This window comes from Solenopsis invicta, chromosome 4, assembly GCF_016802725.1.
Source record: "Solenopsis invicta isolate M01_SB chromosome 4, UNIL_Sinv_3.0, whole genome shotgun sequence".
Lineage (NCBI taxonomy): Eukaryota > Metazoa > Arthropoda > Insecta > Hymenoptera > Formicidae > Solenopsis > Solenopsis invicta.
The window spans coordinates 15,581,727-15,606,172 of NC_052667.1; positions in this window are offsets into that span (position 1 = coordinate 15,581,727).

Below are 24,446 nucleotides of genomic sequence, written 5' to 3' on the forward strand. Positions count from 1 at the left end.
ACTTGTTCATTCGAGTTTTCTTCGGCCGAAGAGATTTGTCAGTGTGCCGGAGGCATAGGGAGGCGGGATAGGGGGGCAACCTAGTTTTGCGCGCGTGTGGGTAGGCGGAGGTGGATCGACGCGGTTCTCACACTGCGTGAGTTCATTTATCACATATTGTCCAACAGGGAGCAGGGACACGGGTAGAGGCGGTAGATAGACACGGCGACATCCAAGTATCAAAAGGATGCCTCTGATGTCACACATTACCACACAGGAGTCGATGCCTAGCTTCTGTATAAAAATGCAGAAGCAGAGAAACGGGTAAGGGTGTTGGGTGACGGAGGAACCAAAATCCCAAACTCATGCAGCACCAAGAGGGGCTCGCCAGTCTTCTGGATAAAAAATTCTCTGTCCGGTAGGTTAAGTTAGCTTTGTCTCCGCAATGGGAGACTCGGGCAGGCACTTTTTCGCAACTCGCTGCAAGGAAGATGACTCGGAGTTGGTGGGAGTTCTCCAGAGTCGTGGTTAGGAGGGAGATGGATGGTGAATGGACATAGTCCCGAAGCTTAACATCTTACCAACGGGGGTTTGCATTCCCCCTCGTATAAAAACTCGGATGCAGGGACACGGGTAGCGGGGGTGGATAGACACGGCGATTCCTAAAAGAGGTTGCCGCTGATGTCACACATCGCCACACAGAAGTTTGCCTACCTCCTGTATAAAAATGCGGAGGCAGGGAAACGGGTAGATGTGCTGAAAGAATCCGGGATCCCAAAGCCATTCATCACCAACAAAGGCTCGCCATTCTCTTTGGATAAACTTGCGATCGGGTCCAGGATGCTACTCGCCAATGTCGAGAGCGTCTCTGGGAACTATGGTGTGGCCTGACCGATGAAAAGAGTTACTATCGCACGACTCGTCGTCGCACATGAAGACTCGGGTCGGTTACCTCCTTGCTGGATGAGCTGACGACTTCCGACCCTGCCCCAACTCGGGGTCGGAGATTCCATTTAAACAAGGTAGAACCACCCATCAAGGTGTGTATTGGTTTGAAAGAGTCGTGGGGGTTTTAACCGTCAACACAGGTCCGCCTCGGTGGAGTTCTGCTTTAATCCCACTAAAAAACAATCGCAAGGCAGGCGTAAACAGTCTTTCCTGGCCAGAAGGAGAGTGCAGGAATTTTCTTTCTAGCGTAGGTCGAAGATCAATCGTTTTTAGGTTAAGTATGGCGGCAGAAGGGGCTGCCAACAAGATGGCGGCAGAGGATCTTGCTCGTGAGATTCTCCCTGCCCTTTCTTTTTTTCCCCTTGTCAGTGACCCACCTTGGCGTGGTGAGGGGGCGTTTTCCTCCTTGGAAGAGGGTCTAAGAAGTCACCAGTGAATGTGTTTGCTTTCGATTAAAGGCAACGCAATGGCGGGCACACAAGGCGGAGGGGTCGGTGATCCCTGTGTCTGGGGACGGGGTTGTTTTCACGGCTTGCGTCCTGGCATAGGGAGAGTCGGCTGCTCAAAGGATAAGGACAGGCCGCTAAGATCCCGGAAATTCCGGACTTAGCGGGCTAGGCCGTCTCTGGACCGCCCGAAAGTATCTTGAGGCAGGGCCAGGGGCAAGAATAAAACCGTCCGGTATCTTCAGGACGAGATTTTACTTTAGAACAAAGTGCCGGACCGTTTCTCGAAACAGAGATGGGTTGACAGGACTCCGGAATTTTCTGCTAGGCTTGGCCGTCTCCGCTTGGAGGTGATCCGAGACCGAAACGGTGGAAAACGGTCCGTTGCACTTCTCATGGGAAATTCCCTAGGGCTGCGGGACGGATCGGTCTTGGGGCCGCTCGAAATTATTCCGAGGCAGGCCCGAGGTGACGATGGAGTAGCCCAACAACGTCTTTTCTGAAACAGGACTGGGCAGCTGGTTTGTTGAAAGATTTTAACCCCCCCCCCCCGGTAGGCGTGCTGGTCGACACAGCGGTTAGGGTGCGGAGGAAGCAAAGCCTCCGTTGCCCGATCTATCCGTTGGGGCCCTCCGGATAGCGCCACCCGTGACGGTGCCCTCACTGTCGGAGGTGGAAGACCTCGAAAGCCGCGGGAGTCTGAGGCTTGCCCCGCCCGTGGTGAGTAAGGGGCCGGAGGTGCACCGTATGGTTCATTTTTGGTGCCAGTGCCATATGCCAATTCCCCGGGAGTATCCGGGGTGCACCCTCGTTGGAGGATGTGGGAGATATGTCGGTTGGTCGAGCCGTCACGGGGAATGGGATTCTTTTGCAATGACTGATATTAATAACATTTTTAACAAAAAGCTGGTAGTTGTTTTAGCAAAAACGACGTAAGCGAGGGAGCTGTTCCCGGTTTAAACAAGCCGGGACCAGCGTCGAGTGAGAAAAGCAGTGCGACAACCGCGCCAGCACCACTATCCACGAAGAGGGACGACAGTCCCTTCTCGGCGCGGTGCCTGTCACGCACGGTGTCCGAAATATCCTTTGTTTCGATGTCAACAGACGGGGAAGACAAGGGCAGGGAGAAAAAGAAGCGCCAGCACACCTTGGTGCAAAGAAGGGCAATCCTCCCGCCCTCGAATTCGGAGGTGAGTGAGGAGGAACCTCCCAAAAAACCTATTTGTTTCATTTTTTTTTTTATTTCGTTTCATCAACTCTTTTGCAGATTGAGCCTCTGTTCATTGTCGCCTAATTCTTCGCATGGAAAACTTCAATTCTCGTTCTTGTTCTGAATTGTCCAGTTGAGTTTTTTTTCTTAGTGTTACCTTGTACATTATTCTAAAATTAATCTATTTAACTTATTTATTTCTTAGTTTAGGTCTCTTAGCTGTTGCGGAATTCTTGCCTGCCGACCTTGGCCGTCCCTGCCACTTGGAGGCGGACCTTCTACTATCTCATTGGCAAGCGTCCTTCCTCTTTTCGGAGAGGTCTTTTGCAAATATCAATAAATGTTTAAAGTTTTCTTCAATCAATAAGTTTTTCTTGCTCCTCACTCGTTCCATCAATCCAGATCTGACATCGCGGTAGAAACGACTGTCGAAAAACATGTGTTCAACAGTCTCCTCCTGTCTACATGTCTTGCAATTCTTATCCTCGATTAGACCCCTGTTGTGCAATGATGAGTTTATTGAGCCGTATCCTGTTACCAAGTATATCATTTCTCTGTTTGGTTTGAACCACTTGGTTCCGAGTGCAAAGTCTACACTGCTCACAAACTCGTACAGATGTTGGCCTTTTTCCTCTTCATCCCATCGCTTTTGCCACTCTTTATAGATGTGCCGTTTTGCTCTGTCTCTTTACTCCTCTATCGTCGTCCCAACCTCTCCATCAAGTTCCATACACGTGTAGTCTTTCCATTACACAGGCAGGTCTTCTTCTTATCCTTCCTATGATGCCGCGGCTCACAACCTCCAGTTTGAAGAGTCTACTCCCGCTAATAATTTGCATGGCAACGGTTGTAGTGGTTCTGCATGCTTTAATGAGCACAAGCAAAACTGTCCTCTGTGCTGCTAATAGGTGTCTTTTCACCAGTGAGTGACCGGACTTATTGAACCATTCAAACGCTCCGTACGTAACAATCGGTACGATTATTGCGTTGTACATTATTTCGATTACTTAGGTTTTTAATCCCCACTTCACTTTTGCCATTTTTTGATTAACATTATGAACTTTATGAGCTTACTCCTCGTGGCTTTTGTGTGTTGTGCAAAGTTGAGCTTTTCATTGATTAAGAGTCCCAGGTATTTAACCTCTGGTTGGAATTTTACTTTGCAGCCATTTATTTTAAGGAGTGGAGGTCTCTCTCTATCAAATTTACCTTTCAGCGTCATTGAGGCAGTCTCACCCCCCGAAACCTTCAGCTTGTATGCACCGTGCACCACAGATCTAATACCCAAATAAGGCCGTCCCCTAGCTGTTCCACCTCTCGCCTTGAGTCCGCCTTAATCAATATAACAAGGTCATCTGCATAAGTGATGGCCTCCACGCTGTCCCGGTTTGTCTGGGTCTCAAGAACGTTCAGCAGTTCGTCCATTGCCCAGTTCCAGGCCACAGGACCGATGATTGATTCCTGAAGGCAGCCTTTTCCCATAGGAGGATTTTACTTATATTGTTCTTTGGCTAAAGTAGCTGCTGATACTCGTAAACAACTGGCCGCTACATTTGGCCTTAATCAGACGTGCCTTGATCGCCGGCCAGCATAGGTTGTCGAAGGCTACCTCAATATCAATTAAAAGGGGGACAACGTATTTTTTTACCGACATTGCTACACACTTTCTAAATTGTGAGAAGGCATTCTCTGTGGATAGTCCTCGTTTAAAGCCGAACTGGTTGCCGGTCACCAAACCTCTCTCCGCATAGTCAATCTGCACTTTTTCCACCAGTATGCGTTCATATATTTTACCCACCATTAACAGAAGGACGATCGATCTGTAAGAGTTAACACTTCTCTTATCTTTGGTACCTTCTTTTGGTATGAACTTAATGTTTGCCGTTTTCCACGCTTCCGGAAAATGTCCGCTCCTAAAACAGTTATTAAACAAGTTATGCAGGATTGACCTGTCATATCTCCATACTGTTTTAATAATTTCTGCTGTAAAACCACCCAGCCCTGGTGCCTTTTTGTTCGTTGATTTGCGGATTGCTTTGCCGATTTCTCAAAAGGCCCAGAGGAAAGCTGGCCGTGGATCCGTCCCACGTGAGGCAATTCACGGTCAAGGCCTTGGCTGCCAAGGCGGCCAACGAGCAGGCCCGCCAGCTGAAGAGAGATCACACTGCGATCATCGACCCGTTGTTCAAGCCCTTCTCTCAGTTGGCTGCACGCGCGAATAAAAGGACAGAGGAACTAGTTGAGTCATATAACGAGCAGTCGACCTACGCGATAAGTGCCGCCATGACTCAGCAGCTGGCGTCAATCGCCAAGTCAGTGGAGAGATCCCGTAATATACAAAGCCCTATTGTGTGGGACCTATGGGAGGCTTACACATGCCTCACAGCCGGGCTCAGCTCTCTCTTCGGCAGGAGGGAGGATGCTGAGTCAATATCGGAGCGGTCGGCCGTTACCCCCCTCATTCAGAGTGGGAATGGCCCAACAAAGAATCAAAAAGCTAGACAGAGAGCTCCAGGAGTTGTGGGCAAAGAACGTTTTCCTGGAGCCCCGCGTAAAGACGGTGGAAGATCAGAGTTACACACTTTGGCGATGAGCTCAGCGGCTCCAACGGACAATGAAAGAAATACCCCCCTTTACCCAGACCTTTGCCGTCTGACAAGATGTAATGGTTGGCTGGTGAGGCCACCCGCAGGCCGGCCAACTTGGGGAAAGCCACGCCGGGCCCCCTCTCCTTGGATAAGTTCTCACCTTTGGGTACAAAGACTGGAAGAAAGAAGACAGGGGAAAATATGGGGCCCCGCGTGATCTCCAACGTCAAGCTGAGAGCCCCGTTTTACGCCCCAGCAAGAGGGGGAGTTCAAAAGCAGATGAACCTCCCCTCCTAACGGAGTCAGACGTGAGGGTGGAGATGCCTCCTCCTCCACCCCCCCCCCTCCTAAAGAAAAAGGCGGCAGGGGCAGCGAGAAAAAGGAACAATTAAGAGGATGCAAAAAGTAGCTCGTATAACTTAAAGATGGACACGGTGGAGGACATAGTCCAGCGGACGCTGGCTAAGGTTTTCCCCGTAGTCCTCTAGGAAATGGGGGTTTTCCCTTAGCAAAAAGAAAGGGGAGCGAAGAACTGCTCGGTTCCTGCCAAGGGCAAAAGCGGCCCTCAGAAGGGAACAGAGTCAAAAGGGGCCGGCGGGACGACAAACGCCTTGGCAACAGGGTCTCCCCTGTCTCGTAGAGAGATACCTTCTCCTTCTTTTCCTCTTTCCTCGTCGGAGAGAAGGCTACCGTGGTCAATGGTGGTTTTAAAAGCGGCCAAAAAGAAGGCATTCAAGGCAGTTGCCCTGTCCGTGGAAAGACTCCGCGAGGTCCTTGCGTTTCGCGACAATGTAAAAGTCTCTCAACCGTCAAAGTTGGTAGAGCTGATGCTCTCCGGCTTGGCCTTTGTCAACCACTTTGACAATCTGGCCCAGCGATTGGGCAAGAGGACAAACGCCCTTAATGGGTTGATGCCCAACCTTCAAGATCCGAGGGTCGGCGCGCGTACGCTTATGTCGTGATGACTGGGGCTCTCTATGGAGCCCCAGTCTGGGCTTTAGCGGCGCTGGCCAGCCGCCGCATACGCAAGACATTACATATGATACAACGGCGGCTGTGCAAAAAATCGTGCACGCGTATCGCACCGCATCTAGCGCGGTAACTATGGTCCTGGCTGGACTCCTCCCGGCGGAGTTCACGGCAGCGCTCTGGTTTGGTGCTACGCCAGAGCGAAGGCCATCCGCCTACAGGGGGTAATCGTTACCCCCAGAACAGCCGCGCTATTAAGGGATAAAGCACGCCGGCGGGCGATGGATGCTTGGCGAGAAAGCCTCATCAACGACCTGCTGGCGGCAGGATCTCGGATCTTGAAGACCGTCCTATCTCACTTGGACAAATGGGTGGGCCGCCCTTAGGGCGGCCTGTCCTACAGGATGACGCAGGTGCTCACTGGACATAAGTGTTTCGGTGAGTACCTGTGCAGGATACGGAAGAAGCCGACGGCACGATGCCACTACTGTGCCAAAGAGTTGGACTCCGCGCAGCACACGCTGGAATTCTGTCCGACGTGGGACGAGCTGCGTGGAGTCTTCAAAGAAAAGGTCGAAGACGACCTCTCCTTGCGGGCCTTCGTTAGCCAGATGGTCCGCAGGGAGAGCGCGTGGGTCGCGGTTTCCTCCTTCTGCGAGCAGGTAATGCGGCGGAAGGAGGAGGCCAAAAAGCGACGCAAAAGAATGCCGGGGGGACGCATGCCCCCCGGCAACAACAACAACGGAGACGACAGAGACGGAGGCTACAATCCAACCTGGTTCCCCTCCCCCCGGCCGCTTAGAAGAAAAAACCTGTTCCCTATCCCCCGGGTTCTCGTGGTTCGGTCACAAAAAGGCGGCAAAGGGGCACAAACGCTGCGGTTGCTCCCTCACTTCCCACCATTGCGGAAGAAGGAAGCGACGATACGGAGAGGAAGCGCCCCTCCTCCTCTACGGCTGCTGGACCAGTTTATGGAACTTGCATCCATGGGAGGAGGGCCTCTCGTAGTGAGCCTGGCGAGGCGGACCCTACTTGACGGTCTTAGGGGAGTGACCCGTCGACATAATGCAGAGTCGCTCCTCCCCATTGCCTCGCCGGGGAGGGAGAAGAAATCCTAGTATTCCCTCTCCCCCAGGGTATAAAGGTGTGCCGCGCCGCGGCCAACACAGCGCGAAGAGACCCGAGGTTACGGCGGGGCCCGGATACTCCGAGCTCTACCACCAAAAACATCAGGGGAAGAGGCGGGGGAGGGACGGTGTCCCCTTCCCACCATCTAAGGCAGACTCGGCCTTATAGCCCTGCCGGAGGCCTCACTACCAGGGCGTTTCGGCAAGCTGAGTCGGCCATTGGCCGACCGAGTCCGGAGGAACTCCGGAAGTATGCTGCACGCGTTCCCGGAGCTCCTCCGTCATGGACCAGGGCAGGACACCCGGAGGAGTTTTAGTGGGTAGGCCCTCGCCGGCACGTTGCGGGGGAGAGCCTCACATAACCAACAGGCCTCCTCCAAGGGCTGGGGTATGCAGTAACGCATTTCCCCTCCGTTATAAAAAAAAGGCTCTCCGGTTTGGAAGATTCGGTTACCTTGCAAGAGGTGGCCGAAGCGGGCCTAAGGGGGGGGGGGGAGAATGCTTCCCCCAGGACGTCAAGGCAGACAACGTTAAAAAAAGCTTCAAGAGTTATGGGCAAAGAACGTTTTCCTGGAGCTCCGCGTGAAGACGGTGGCCTCTGCCTCAAACGGGCTCGGAACCTGCTGGGTCCGATGCCCGGCCAAAGCCAATAAAACAGTTCTGGCCGCCTCACGCTTCAGGGTGGGATGGTCAGCTGTAGGGTGGTCCTGCCTGCCCGCGGCCTGCAATGTTTCCGTTGCCTGGCCGTCGGGCATGTACAGGCGAAGTGCAGCAGCCGAGTCGAACAGATGCGGCGCCATTGGGCGCTAGTCCAAGACCTTTACGAATAAGGTCAAGTGCCCGGTCTGCGCCGATAACTGGTGGCCCGCTGACCATAGGAAGCAAAGGCTGCAAGGCCGACAAGCCAGAGAAAACGGCCCTCCCCAGTGGATTAGCGGGAAAGGGCAGAAATGCGGGAGAAAACCGGGCCCCGTGGGGCGAGCAAACCCAGGACCGAGAGCGCCTGAGTCCCGGACCTTGGATGAAATGGAGATTGTGAGGGGAGAGCAGGAAGCAAACAGTCCTCTCCTTTCCTCCAGCAGTGCAAAGGAGGACCCTCCTTTCTCGAAGCGGGAGAGGAGACTTCTGAAGAAGAAGAAGACGCAGGATGGCGCCTTGAAGATGGAGGTGGAGGAGTCTCAGAGGGAGCAAAACAATATCCCCTAGGCTCCTCCAGGCCAACCTCAACCACGCCAGGGCATCCTGTTGCAGTGCCTGGCGGAGGGAAGTGGCGGACTGGCCATTGTTGCCAACTCTTATCAGATCATGCGCTTATCAGATCAGGTCACCACATGCGCGATACTCCGTCGATGCTCCCAGTTTTGGCTGGAGAGGGCTTCATAGTGATCGAGCATAGACCCATCAATGTCCTGGGCTGTTATCTTCTCCTTAGACTACGCGGCGGCGCTTGAGGTCATGGAGGAAGCAATCCAACATCGTTCTCCCACGGAAAACCCCCAGCCGTTCGTGATGGGGGGGGGGAGGGAATTTCAAGGCCTATGCAGTCGCGTGGGGTCTCTGTCCATCAACGCGAGTGGCCGCCTCCTAGAGGCTTACCCCACCTAGAAGAGTGGCTGGGTCGCATTTAGGGAGGCCCGACCTACCGTCTGACGCAAGTGCTCATCAAACATGGCTGTTTTGGTGAATACCTGTGTCGGATAAGAAAGGAGCCAATGACGCAGTGTCACTAGTGACGAGGCGGTGGATTCCGCGCAGCACACGCTGGAACGAGTGGGCACAGTGCGATAGCGCACATCCCGATAGCACACATAAAATTTAAAGTAATTCCCGATAGCGCACATCCCGATAGCGAACAACAGAGAAAGGCGCGTTGTGCCGATAACGTACAACATAAAAGGCGCATTATCCCGATAGCACACAATGAAAAAAGCGCATTATCCCAATAGCGCACATCCCTATAGCGCACATCCCGATAGCGCACACACCGATAGCGCACATCCCGATAGCGCACACACCGATAGCGCACATCCCGATAGCGCACATCTCGATAGCACGCGACTATGTCCTCTATCGGGAAAAAGACGCGTATGTTCCCCTTAGCACACATATAATACTATGTAACGTATTCAATACAATGTGATTCATTATAATGTATTAGTCTTTGTATTTACATATTCGTAATCAAACTCTGAGACGATTTTTCCTTTAGAAAAATATTTGTCCTAAACTTAGTTGTTAAGTTATAAAAAAAATAGCGTATGTCGTGTCGGATAGTAGTGGTATACAGGGGAGGCGCAACTCACTGTTACATGCGGGTGTTTCCGTGAGGCGCCTCAGATGACACAACAGAATACGGACAACACTTTCACATTTAAAGTTTCGCTTTCTCTCTTTCACTTTAATTATGCTCTATTTAACTTGTCTAATATCTCTGTCATCTGGTCGTCAAATACCAGGATGACCGTGAGATCTTCAAGTACACGCTCACAGGCGCCACATATATGCGCAACATTATTGTAATGAATGTACATCCAGCGTCATTGATTCTTTAAATTGGAAAATTTTCCAAACAGAGGAGTTACCATCTTTCTACATACTCCCAATTCATGATTAATGTAACGACTAGAACTTATTAGTCGTTACGTTAATCATGTTCTGTAAATATTTTTAAAGATAGCGATTACTCAAATTGGAAAATTTTTCGAGGGACAGAATCAATCATGTTGGGTGTACGCTCGCGAATAATAAAATTTAAGGCAAATAGGATGGCTTAAATATTATTTGCAAGTTAAAAATACCACACTTCAAAAAGGGAAGGAAGGAGTGAGAGAGAGTGAGAGGGTGCATTTGAACAAGTTTGTGCACGTTTACTCGCGCACATACCGATAGTGAACATTCCGATAACGCACATCCCGGTAGCTCACATCCCGATAGCGCACACCCCGATAGCGCACATCCCGATAGCGCACATCCCGATAGCGCACATCCCGATAGCGCACATCCCGATAGCGCACATCCCGATAGCGCACATCCCGATAGCGCACATCCCGATATGTTTTTTCTAATTAAGCATTACATTAGAAAAATATTTAAGAAGTAAATATGTTTACAAACATTTATAACAATTTAAAAAAGAAAAAATATTTAAAATTATTAAAGTTGTTAGTAAAGTATACTGTCTATATGCATTTGTTAACGCTTCCGGTTTAAAAAAAGAAATGAAATAAAACAATTATTTCATTTTTAATGTCTTTTCAAAAATTAAAAACGAAACTTATTTTTGCCCAAGAAAAAAAAAAGAGAAAAATAACTGTGCTAATATATTATATAATAATGTTCAAAGAAAAACAAATATTTATATTAAACGTGTTTTACATATACAGGGAGGTTCGGAAACGGACGAACGTCTCAAAAAGAGCATTCTTGAGAAAAATGTTTTAAAAATTGTAATCATTTTAAGTGAGGGACTACATAGTATTATAGTAAAACCTCAAATAACGTTGTCAGGGTCACATAAAATTCAGATCTAATTTCTCAAATAGAAACTAATTTTTCGTTGCTATTATTGTAATTTCTCTAAAACTTTTCAAAACACTAAATTACGTAGTTTCATCAATTATTATTGCCATTCCACTTTTTAAACGTACTAAATATAATAAATAGTTCCAAATATAATAATTTAGTTCCAATATACTAAAATATTGGAACTAAATAAAATAACGGTAAAAAACCATCTCATTACAATATATGTAGGCTCTAAGCGCAAAACGCGAATAACCCTACAATGTAAAGTAAAGAACGAAAAAATTACGATGCAGAGTAAGGGTTATTTATACATAATGTTTTAAAATAATTATATATTAAACATTAATATAATTAATTATACATAATTATATATAAAGTATGTCAATATATATTAAAATATACGTAATATTTTATAAACAGTTATACCTAATTATACATGTTTTATATATATGAATAATATATACAAATTTTCTTCGGAAAACTTCTAGGAAAGAAAACAGAAAATAAAGCAATAGTAAGATATGTACTAACGGAAATAAGAACGTCTCTCTCCCAATAGCACACATCAACAGGTACGTATGTTAACATACGCGTCTTTTTCCCGATAGCGCACATAATCGCGTGCTATCGGGATGCGCGCTATCATGGAGTGCGCTGTCGGGGAGTGCGCTGTCGGGAAGTGCGCTGTCAGGAAGTGCACTATCGAGATGTGAGCTATCGGGATGTGCGCTATCGGGATGTGCGCTATCGGGATGTGCGCTATCGGGATGTGCGCTATCGGGATGTGCGCTATCGGGATGTGCGCTATCGGGATGTGCGCTATCGGGATGTGCGCTGTCGGGATGTGCGCTATCGGGATGCGCGTTACCGCGATGTTCGCTATCGGGATGTGCGCGAGTAAATGTGCACAAACTTGTTCGAAGGCACCCTCTCACTCTCTCTCAATCCTATCGTCCCTTTTCGTGCGTTTGAAATGTGGTATTTTTAATTTGCAAATGATATTTAACCGATCATATTTGTCTTAAATTTTATTATTCGCGATAGTACAACCAGCTTGATTGATTCTGTCCCTCGGAAAATTTTTTCATTTGAGTAGTCGCTATTTTTAAAAATATTTACAGGATACTAATAAGTTCTAGTCGTTACATTAATCATGAACTGGGAGTATGTAGAAAGATGGTACCTACTCTGTTTGGAAAATTTTCCGATTTAAAGAATCAATGACATTGGGTGTACATTCATTACAATAATGTTGCGCATATATGTGGCGCCTGTGAGCGTGTACTTGAAGATCTCACGGTCATCCTGGTATTTGACGGCCAGATGACAGAGACCGATATTAGACAAGTTAAATAGAGCATAATTAAAGTGAAAAAAAGAAAGCGAAACTTCAAATGTGAAAGTGTTGTCCGTATTCTGTTGTGTCATCTGAGTGCATCAGGTGCCTCACGGAAATACCCGTATGTAACAGTGAGTTGCGCCTCCTCTGTATACCACTACTATCCGACACGTCATACGCTATTTCTTTTTATAACTTAACAACTAAGTTCAGGACAAATATTTTTTTAAAGGAAAAATCGACTCAGAGTTCGATTACGAATATGTAAATAAAAAGACTAATACATTATAATGAATCACATTGTATACGGTACACGTTACATAGTATTATACGTGAGCTAAGGGAAACATACGCGTCTTTTTCCCGATAGAGGACATAGTCGCGTGCTATCGAGATGTGCGCTATCGGGATGTGCGCTATCTGGATGTGAGCTATCGGGATGTGCGCTACCGGGATGTGAGCTACCGGGATGTGCGCTATCGGGATGTGCGCTGTCGAAATGTGCGCTATCGGGATGTGCGCTATCGGGATGTGCGCTACCGGGAAGTGCGCTATCGGGAAGTGCGCTATCGGGATGATGCGCTTTTTGCATTGTGTGTTATCGGGACAATGCGCCTTTTATGTTGTGCGTTATGGGGACAACGCGCCTTTCTTTGCTGTGCACTATCGAGATGTGCGCTATCGGGATGTGCGCTATCGGGAATTACTTTAAATTTTATGTGTGCTATCGGGATGTGCGCTATCGCACTGTGCGCTAACGGGACCTTCCCGTTGGGCAAGATGGTCCTCAGCAAGAGCGCGTGGGTGGCAGTCTCCTCCTTCTGCGAGCAAGTTATGTTGCAAAAAGAGGAGGTTGAGAGAGAGAGAGAGAGAGAGGAGGCCAGAAGGGCGGAGTGGTAGAGGTAGAAAGAATAAAGGCTTCCTTTGGAGATGGCGACAATGACAAATAGCTTCCTCGTAGATGCTGTCGGGGGAGGCCTCACAGAATCGCTCGCTGTCAAAGAGAAGGAGTGAGAGGTGGAGAGCCACTCCCCACCATACACGAAGTAGAGAGCGGCGAGAACGAAGATGGACCCCCTCTCCCCCTTACAGATGGTCTTGCGTTTGTGACGCGTAGCGGTGTGAGGAAGGCGGTAGCTGTAGGAGTTCGAAATAAAGCCCACGGAGCGGGGGTCGGGGATGGAGGGCAACGACGCCCTCCTCCCTTACCAACGGCTCACCTGCTCAAAAGGGAGGATGGAAATGGACGGCTCTTGCCGAACACTTCTGCCCAAACTTACAGTGAGGCAGAGGTAGCTAACCCCACATGACAGTGGGAGGGAACGGCCCGTAATAATCGCGGTCCGCCCAAACACCTCGCCGGCGAGAGCGGGGCGCCGCGTACATCCCTCCATCCCATGAGCAGAGTTTGCACTGCTCCCAGGCATAAGGTATATTTTTCGCCAGGCCCTATCTGGGGCAAAGGGGTTCGGGGTTCCCGGCTGGGGCGGAGTCCCCAAAATCTACCCCCAATAGATCATGGGAAAGAGGTGGGGAAGGACGGTGTCTCTCTCCCCTGTCTAAAGGCAGATAACGGCCCTTATAGCCCAGCCGGGGAACAATCAATTCTGGTCCCCGACGTGATCGGGTTGGCCGGTCAAGCCGACGGGTCCCAGGGAGCTCTGGAAGTATGCTGCACCCGTTCCCAGAGCCTCCCAAGTCAAGACCGGGCAAGACACCCGGAGGAGTTTTACTGGGTATACCTCGGTCGTCACGCCTGATGGCACAAAGGAGTCCCACATAATCCCAGATTTTCCTCCGAGAACCGGGATATGCGCAACGCATTTCCCCTCCGTAACCAAAAAAAGGTTGAATTAAATTTAAGATATTTATTTTTAAGTAAATACGACTTGAGTTAAAATAGAAAAATTTTTCAATGATAATACAGAGATAGTACTTAGGTTTTGTATAGAAATTAAAGAAAGTACCACATGCGCTAAAATAAAAAAATTTTTCAATACAAGGATACAATACGAGGATACAAAGATAGTACCACTTGGATTTTGTAAAAAAAAGTAAAGATTTAAGAGATACGTACATACACTTGTCGTCTCTTTTTACCTTTCTTTTAAAATAAAAATTACGTCACGATCACAAGCACCGGACGTTACAATACATAATTAAATAAATAAATAAGTAAGTCAGTCGGTAAAAAATTGAAATAAATAATTTTGAGTCGGACTGTAAAAATTAATTACATAAATAATTAAATAAATAAACATATAAATAACAAACACATTACAAATTCTGATTTTAAATTCATAATCTCCTTAGCAAAGAAGAATACGCATGGTGTAAGCATTCAGTATTTGATTGAGAATTCAGGCTATTCTTTTGCATCTAAATGTGCATTATTTTGGACTCTAATCGCCTGCTCAAGAAACGTTCCAAATCAAGAACCCAGATATTCTCCTAATCAAACTCATGATTAAATTGTATTCAGTGTTTAGTAATTACCAAATAGTTCTTATTGTTCCTAGTGACTAGGCCTACTGAAGAAACCACATAAAAAAAAAACGTATTTGCAACAGTACGTCAAGGGTAATGAGGAAAACTATTGTCTAGATTTTAATTACTATAAATTATTGTTATAAAAATTAAGTTAAAAAAACTTTTTACAACAAACTTCTCAAAAGGTACGCCACTAGTATTTTTTCACTTAGCGACGCCTGAGGCGGAGCGCCTGTCGCGTGTTCGCAAGCTCGATTTTCGAGCGGCAAGCGGTAGTGGGGGAAGTAGGCGCTTTAAGAATTGACCCGAAATGTGCAGATCAAGCACTGACTTAAATATCAGCAATGTAAAAACGTTTCATGATAGCGAGGCGGTTTATTAATTTATCCAAATAATTTAAAACTGATGTCATCCAGTGCATCATTAGTCATTGTCGGCTACTTGGAGATCAAACCATCTCATTCGACAGTATAAGCAGTGGAGAGAGTTTTATTTTGGAATTACAAACCGGTAGTGATTCACCTGCACGTTTGGACAACAATGGCTAAACGATCGGAATGTAGAAGGCGTTATTATTGTTAATTTTATCACGCTGAAGATGACTCTAAAATAGAGTAAAACGTACGAATCAAATCAAATATAGAAAACATTACGGTTAATAAATATAATTGTTTTTAGGCAACACTAACTGCGCCGGACTCTAATTTACCTTTATTTATTATTTAATTAAATTAAAATTTTTTTTTAATATTAATATATCCATTTATTTCAATATCGCTCAGCTGTATATTTTGAAACGAGTTTAAAAGATGAAGATTAGTAGTGCGTTTACGTGTAATATATGAATAATAATAATAATAATAATTTACCTTAACGGGACAAATTACACGCAAACACATTACGTTTCTTATGATAATCACAAACTGTCGCTCGTTATGCACCATAAATTGTTGAAAAAAATGAAAAAATTTATTAGTGTACTTTACACATAATATTGTATATTGTAGTATAATACACAATTTAATAAATGTACACAGTATACTTACTACGTTTGTAGGTTATGTAACCTGAAAAAGTCTCTCAAGCGTTTGTTCCAAAGACATTTTTGAAAGATATATGTTCAAATCTTGCTATATGAATACACTGACTTGACTAACTGACATCGTTATCATTCTTTATCATACACAGCTGTTGTAATCAGATGCCTCGCTTTCCAATACTGAATTATCCCATCTTCTCATTGCAATTCATGGTGATAAGCGGTCAAGCAGGAAACGCAAAATTTTTCAGATTTTGTGAATGCCATGGTGCAAATAGAAAGGTGAACCAATGCGCATAATAGCGGAGGTCTAAAATCTTGATCAAAGCTTGAACTTTTACTTAAGCCCACTGATTAAAAGTTTCAAAAATAAAATAAAATTGTTTAATGCAATTTCAATAAAAATATGCCAAATTTATTTAAAATGTAAAAGTATAATAAATATTTCAGACACATGGTAACAATAAATAACGGAGTTAAATAAATTTAGTGTAAATATATTAAACAAAAAAAATTAAACAAAACAGCAATCAATAATAATAACATGGTCCTTAAGAAATAACATATTTCTAAGCTGTTTCAAGTGACCTTTTTTGGCGGCGATACAGAGCTTCAAACGTACAATAAAATTTTCAGCGATGGGCCGCCAGTTCTCAGGCGACAATCAGTCCTATTTCTTGCGCAGGGATTTTTTTGAGGGAGTCCGAACGTTTGTGGCGTTTAGCACAAACCCTGGCCTCCAAAATCGACCATACGTTGTAGTCCAAAGGGTTGAGATCCGGCGAGTAAGATGGCCATATCGCAGATGTGATGAAACCCGAAAAATGGACGTTACACTAATCTTGAGTCGCTTTCGCCCTCTTGAAATGTCCAATTTGTATCGCCGAATATATCAATAATTTTACAAAATTTATAGAAAACAAAATTTACAACTATACAGACTGTTTGCTACACATATGTTTAACTTTTATTTTACTTACTACAGCTAAGTTTTAAATCTTCTTTTTTTGACAAACTTTGTGCCACTGTCTCCTCAAATCATGCTCTTTGAGAAAATAACAACATTATATTGTTACCACAACCAGTCCGGCTTTTGCAATATTGCACGCAATACACTAGCATATTCTGTACACTTTCAGTGTCACACTGGTACTTTAATTGCTGAAAAATACTGATTTTTACGATAGTCAACTATGATAAACAATAATACAGTTGCATTCAATGTGACAATGTCACAACTTGTTCAGTGAGCAGCCATATTGACTTTCTCATAAAACCTCAAAACGTGATTGGCTAACTGTGTCCTACTACTTTTAGTTTATTGCGCGTCAATCAAAATGGTTTGTCTTTTTATTTACACTATGGTTAATGCACTCCATGGTATGAAATTTGTAAAAATGTAATGCGTAAAAACGTTTCTTTGTTCCAATACCCTCACTTCCTTTACGATAAATTTTTTTCAAACAATGAATTCTTGCGTATCGACAAATGTTGGCAAAATCATAACAAATAATTTTTTGAGCCTGTATCATATCACAAAATATCTCGGTATTTATTGAAAATATTTGCTAACGTTGTAATTTATTTGATTTTGCGAACACGTTAGACAATGGGCAGTATTTGTTTATACAATTGTGTAAGATCAAATAATAGGTGGTAGCGCTCGCAGGCACATTTTTGCAGTCAAATTCAATGCGCACGTTTAGTAGCGCATTTTGATGAACTTGTTTTGCCGGGAGCAGTCAACGACTGCAAAAGATCTTTTTTGCAGAAATGACTGCATTTAGCAGAAAAAGCAGCTTTTCAACTATTGCAAGACTGTTTTCAGTTAAACGCCATTAATAGTTTTGCGCTTTTCCAACACATTTATTCAGAGGTCGCCATTTTTTTCAGCATAATAAATATATGCTTATTAAGCGCAACATATTGTAATCTAACCTATAATACTAACAAGGAAACTAACGGAAGTGTCCGCCTTAGATTAAAACAAGTTTTTAATATGTTGTAGTATAAATAAATAAGGGACACGTATTTTTTTATACATACGCTCATTAAGGGGGTGGAACACTCCTTTAAAGAAAATCGGTTTTTTTTCTTTCGAAGCGTATACCGTCAAAACTATAAGAGATAGAAAAAAATGTTTTAAATAAAAGTTGAATGGCTTAAAGAGTAATTTATAACAGCAAAAAAAAAAAATTTTTTTTTAATTTTTTTAATATTATTCCTCATCATTTATTTATTTTTTCAAAATTTTTATTTTTTTATAAGCAAAATTAAGCTTATTTTATTACAAATTTAACGGTATATGATAAAGTTATGATACGACATTTCCATTTTTCAAAAATAATTAGAAACCTCTCTATACGTACTTTACGCGCACCCGTCCGCGCGTTTGTGCGCTACGGAAGTGACTTCCTTCGATTTCGATGTGCCTTTAATATGTTGCACAGATTAAAATAAGGGACACGTATCTTTTTACACGTGCCCTAATACACTTTTAAGGGTAAAACACCCCTTTAAAGAAAATCGAGTTTTTTCTTTCGAAGCGTGTATATCGGATCCCGTCCATGTCAAACATGAAAACGCAGACATCGAAAAAAACATTAACGTAACTCTTGAATCTATACATTGCATGTCAATACTGCCGAGACGTAAACATTCTATTTTAAGATAAGAAATGACCAAAAGTGCACGCGTCAGTAGCGTAGTTATGCATATTTCTACATTAATCGAATTTAATAAACACATTAATTGAATTGTATAAATGCAGTATAAAAGATGAAATTTCTAACTAATTTTTGAATTAGTTTTATGTTAGTTCTCTTGTTGTTAGTTGATAAGCTGGCGTTAGATAGTGAAGGTATGGAATGTGTGAGTAATAATTTTTTGTAATCCAAGTCTCCTTATCTGTAAAATGTTGAAAAGAACAAATATTCTAGTCGAATCATGTAGACCAGTAAATAAATGTTTAACTTATAATAATTAAATATTATTTTCTAAAGAAAAAATTAATGTCTTACAACACCGTAATTGTTATTATTTTTCAGTGTAGTGTTGTTTTATTTTGTAGTAAATGTTTTTCTCGATGTCTGCGTTTTCATGTTAGACACAGACTGTCCTCGAAATGTTTTTGTTATCTTATGCGAGAAAAACATGCATTCAATTTTTATTGAGAACATTTTTCTCTATGTCTTATAATTTCGACAATACACGTTTCAAAAGAAAAAACCCAATTTTCTTTAAACCGGTGTTTCACCCTTAATAATGTATTAAGGCACGTGTAAAAAAATACGTGTCCTTTATTTTAACTTGTGCAACATATTAAAGGCACGTCGAAATTGGAGGGAGTCACTTCCGTAACGCACGACGGGTGCGCGTACCGTACGTGTAGAGAGGTTTTTAATTAGTTTTGGAAAATGGAATGTCGTATTGTAACTTTATCATATACCGTTGAATTTGTAATAAAATAATTTTTTTTTGCTTTATTTTGCTTATAAAAAAAATAAAAATTTTGAAAAATTATGTAAATAGTAGGAAAAAATATTAAAAATAATTTAAAAAAAAATTTTTTTTGCTGTTATAAATCACTCTTTAAGCCATCCAACTTTTATTTAAAACATTTTTTTTTATCTCTTATAATTTCGATGGTATACGCTTTGAAAGAAAAAAACCGGTTTTCTTCAAAGGGGTGTTTCACCCCCTTAAAGTGCGTATGAGCACGTATAAAAAATACGTGTCCTTTATTGTTATCAGCACTACAGCATATTAAAAGTTCGTTTTAATCTAAAGCGGACACTTCCGTTGGTTTCCTTGTAAGTTTCAATTGTCACGTCGGCATTAACCGGAATTTTGTTGTCCTGTGGCAAAAATACAGCAACAGTCAATTTTCCTAATCATTATCTTTTTTTTTATTTATTTTATCCTAATCGTTATTCAAAAATACAGATTGTGATAAGTCACAAAACACACTCATACTTGCGATAATGTGTATATTTCAAAAAAGCGTTTATCAGAAATCGTAACACTGCTGGCAGCGCAATAATAGCGCTTACCAAGCTATTTTTTCTGCTGAACACAGCCAATAACTTAATCATGTTAAACAGCGTATTGTCACGTCCATAATAAGACGAAAGACATATATACGAAAACGTTAGTACATGTCAAATAGGATGGCGTATCTAGATTTAAGAAAATCATTCAAGTCATCGTACAGTTAAATTCAAAGTTGAGGTAAAGTTTCACCAATCAAATTACAAGCGTCAAAAAAAGTAGCATCTTGAGACATAATATTCTTACAAGCAGTCTATAGCGCAAAGATAACAAATTGATGCTTTTCTATCTATATTGCAGTTTTGACGGCCCACGAGTGTTTGGTTTTGCTCTGCAACAACCGCCAAGGGGCACTCTTACAGTTTCCAGGAATGGAAACTGATACTTAGATATCACCCGCTTTTCCAAGACTTGAAGTATGGACAGTTTATTAACTCATTTAATGTAACGTGTGGCATTTGCCACTTTACTTTGAACAATTCAATTTCCGGTTTTGTTATGACTTCCCACAATAGACTTGTTATCATTGCGCGCTCGTATCAAAATTAATTCATGACGCGCGTTAACAACCATACGTTTGTAATTTTTGCAAAAGCCCAATAAATTTAGCGGCACGTAATTAAAATAATCTTCTAACAGAGTAAATGAAATGTCCCATTCGGCATTCTACACACTCGTCCTTTTGTCGAACATAAGAGATACATAGATCTTCATAATACTGATAATTCCAATGTTTTTGTTGCAATCAATTCCACACCATTTATATCAAATTTCATCAAATATAAACGTTATCCAATTATTTCCAGGTTTTTATCTCCGATGCATTACTTTTTTCTTTATTAATCTTCCTTTGACGTAGAAAAAACTTTTGCACGGTACTGAATACAAATTCTGTTGTTATATAAGTATCTCTATTTCATCGCTATGTCCAAACTATGTAGTGTTGGCGTACGGATTGTATGAGTAAGTTTCAATCTTGACTATGCTATTGTCAAAGATCGATGTTTACGACTTCCAATGTTAAGAATATCAGACATCTTAAAAATTTGGTACAGCAAATCCTAGTGATCTCAAATATGCAAATATGTTTGATGTGGTAAGTTTTAATTATCAAGCATTGGATATTCTTGATTGTCGTCTTCTAGTTGTAAATTGTGTTTTGGTGTTCATTTAGCACGAGCATCTCACGTTATCATATTCGTATGTGCAATCTAACGGTAGTCTTTCCATAGATATCAATTAATCGAGATTAATTGTGATTCAAAATGCAAATAGTCAAGTCAGTATGCTCTGTACAACGATCAGAAGGTAAACGATCTGTGCAGACGTTTCAGAGATTTGATACCCGGGAAAACACTCGGTGAAAATTCATGCAGCGTATGCATGCACTTGCCATTGTTATACGCACCAGCGGTCACGTTACATTCTATGCAAATAATATTTACGTCGACGATATTTATAGGTAAATCCGTGCCATTGTCGAGCATGCGGTTCAAGAAAAATCCCAACAGCAATCCAATGTTTTCAAATTTGGTAAAATTTATTTGCCAAGAGCATATAATCTTGCTCTTTATCGTATTGTTGTTGGTGCAAATCATCACCTTGCTCTCCTCGTCTGCATCGATCTCTGTACAAAACACTTCTTTGCAACATTGTTTGTACAACGAGACATTGCATGTTTTAGATACTTGTCAATGTCACGTAGTTTGTATGATTCTTTGGGAATGATAATTTCCTTGTCGTCTTTGTCATAGTAAAATTTGTTATTCGAGAAATTTATATTAGGTATTGTATTATAGGTTTTTTAGTGTCTCTCAGATCAAACTCGCAATCAACGTCGCTTAAATCTACAGCTGGAAAGTAGTTTACGAGGACAATACTTTTACCGGTTAGCGTGAACGTCAGTGACGGTATCCGGTCAATTGGTCAAAAACAATTGATTGAAAACAATTTGTCAAAAATTAATTCATTGAACGGACAATTAATTGAAAAACAATTTGTCAAAAGAAAATTGATCAAAAGGAAATTGGTCGAAAGGACAATTGTTCGTAAAGATAATTGATCAAAAGGACAATTAGTCAAAAATACAATCTGTTAAAATTGATAATTATCTAGAACTAATTATTGTAACTTAGCCATAATTTTAAATTTAATATTGCAACATCAATTAGATATCCTTGGCTAAATTACATCTAAAATAAGATTGGGTTAAGTTAGGTTAGGTTAGGAAAAATAAAGGGAGTCAGCGAGGGTCACTGGCCTAGACAACTCGGTCACTGCTGAGAAGGTGGCCGCGGCGATTTTGGTAACGGGAGGTTGCTCCGCCACCAAGGTCCGGGTGAGCGGACTTAGGCCCGGGGTTGGTGGGGCTTGGGCCCAGGTTTTACGGGCCGCTGCCCTTAGGGTAGTAAAGGCAACTAAAGTACGCACTGGGTGGGTGATGACTTAAGTTGAGCTGCTTGAGGCCCGCCCGATGCCGTGCCACCGCTGCCTGACACGTGAGAAATAAGTGCCCCGCGGAGGTAGACCGCAATAGTCTTTGCTACCGCTGTGGTCAAGAGGGCTACCTAGCCGGGGCATGTCAGGCTCCACCAAAGTGCCCAAGGTGCGAAACGCGCGGCCGTCCCTCCAATCATAGGATGGGAGAAAAAGCCTGTGTAGCCACACCCCCTCCTAAAAAGAGGGGTAGTTAAGTCAGGACAGCGGCCTCTGCACCTGGGGTGGCAACGGTGCCTGCGACCACAAACAAGAATAGCGGGAGAACGGCGATCAGCACCGTTTCTCCCGCTGTAGGAGAGGAAGCTGCAGCTCCCTCCCCTATGGAGGTTGTCAGAAGGAGGCTATGGAGACCGGTAAGTAATGACCAGTACCGGTTTCTGCCTCCTCCAGGCAAGGATCTCCCCCCCGCCAGCATATTGCGGAGTTGTCTATTGATCTGGCCGTGGCCTCCAAACCATACCTGGTCCACAATCGAGCCGACTGGCTCAGGGACCGGGTTCGGTGGTTATCATAGGCGGTGGCGGTCCGCGGGTTCTCCCTCTCTCTCTCGTCAAAAAGAGGGAGCGCTACGTAGCCGTAAAATGGGGCAAGGCTGTGGTTATAGGGATGTATGCCCCCCCCCCCCGAGCCGCCGTCTTGCCCAATTTAAAGATTTGCTCAAGAGGGTGAGATTGGTCGTCGACCGATTCCGCCCCTCGCCAACAATTGTCGCCGGGGACTTCAACGCCAAGCTGGAGAAATGCGGATCCCCGGCGACGTGTTTGAGAGGGAACTCTCTGGGAAATTGGACCTTAGAATTGGGACTCAATTTCCTCAACAGGGGGTCCGTGGACACCAGGGTGAGGCATAACGGAGGTTCCATTGTGGACTTCACCTTTGGATGCCCCCGCGCCTTGCGCATGGTGTCCAAATGGAAAGTACTGGAGGGGGAGAAGACTCTCTTGGATCACCGTTACATCAGGTTTGATGTCTCCGACCCCTCCAGCGGTCGTCAGCAAACTGGTGGCGGCGATGGGGAGGGGGGACTAGGTGCAGTGCCGCTGGGCCGTGAGGAAGCTCGACATCGACCTCCTGATGGCCGCGGCCGAGTCTGCGACCTTGTTAAGTATACTGGCCAGACCAATGGCCGATGTCGATGAGGCAGCGGTGCGGCTGCAGTGCGTTTTGACGGACATATGTGATGCCGCATTGGCCCGCATCCGAAAGCACCTCCCCCCTCTCCGCAAGAAGGGGGTGTACTAGTGGATGCCAGAGATTGCTCAACTCAAACGTAAGTGCAATCTGGCGCTCCACAGGTGCACCCACTACGCTCCGGAAGTATGCTGCACGCGTTCCTGGAGCCCCCCAGTCATGGACCAGGTCAGGACATCCGGAGAGGTTTTAGTGGGTAGTCCCTCGACGGCACGTTGCCGTCGGGGGAGAGCCCCACAAAACCACCAGGCCTTTCCCGGGGCCTGGGGTATGCGGTAACGCATTTCCTCCGTAAACAAAAAAAAGATGCACCCACTATGCGCGTAAGTGAGTGAAGGATTTGGAGGTGTTGGCTTTGCTGAAGAACCGGTGGCAAGATGCCAAGCGGTCCTTTCAGCGGGCCATTGGTGACGCCAAGGCTAGGGCCTGGGAAGAGCTAGTCGATACAATAGACCGTGATCCGTGTAGGCACCCTATCATATTGTGAGAAACAAATTAAGGGCGGCGAGCGCGTCCCTTACGGAGAGTCTCGATCACCACCCTGTTTCCTCCGGGGCCGGAAAAGGTGGCCCATCTCGGTGTGTCTCCTCCGCCGGTGCTCGACCGGTGAGGGGACGCGCACCAAGTCTCGAGGATCGAGGTGTTGGGGAATGCCAAACGGCTCCGTGCAAAAAACATTGCCCCGGACCCGGACGGCATCCCTATAAAGACCCTGGCCTTGGTGTCAGGAGTATTGGTGGACGGCCTCCTGCACTTTGGGAAGTGCTTGGAGGCCGGGCGATTTCTCACCGCGTAGAAAGAGGCAAAGTTGGTACTCCTCCGTAAAGAGAGTAAGCCCGAGGAATCATCCTCGGCTTACCGCCCCATTTGCCTGCTCGACGAGGCGAGCAAAATGCTGGAATGCATTTTAGCTGCTTGCCTCCAAGAGCACCTGTCCCACGATGGCCCCAATCTAGCCCGACTGCCAGTTCGGATTCCGAGAGGGCTACTGTCGACCCTATCCGGCGGGTCCGTCCCCTCTCGAATGAGGCTGTCTCTCGCAGGAG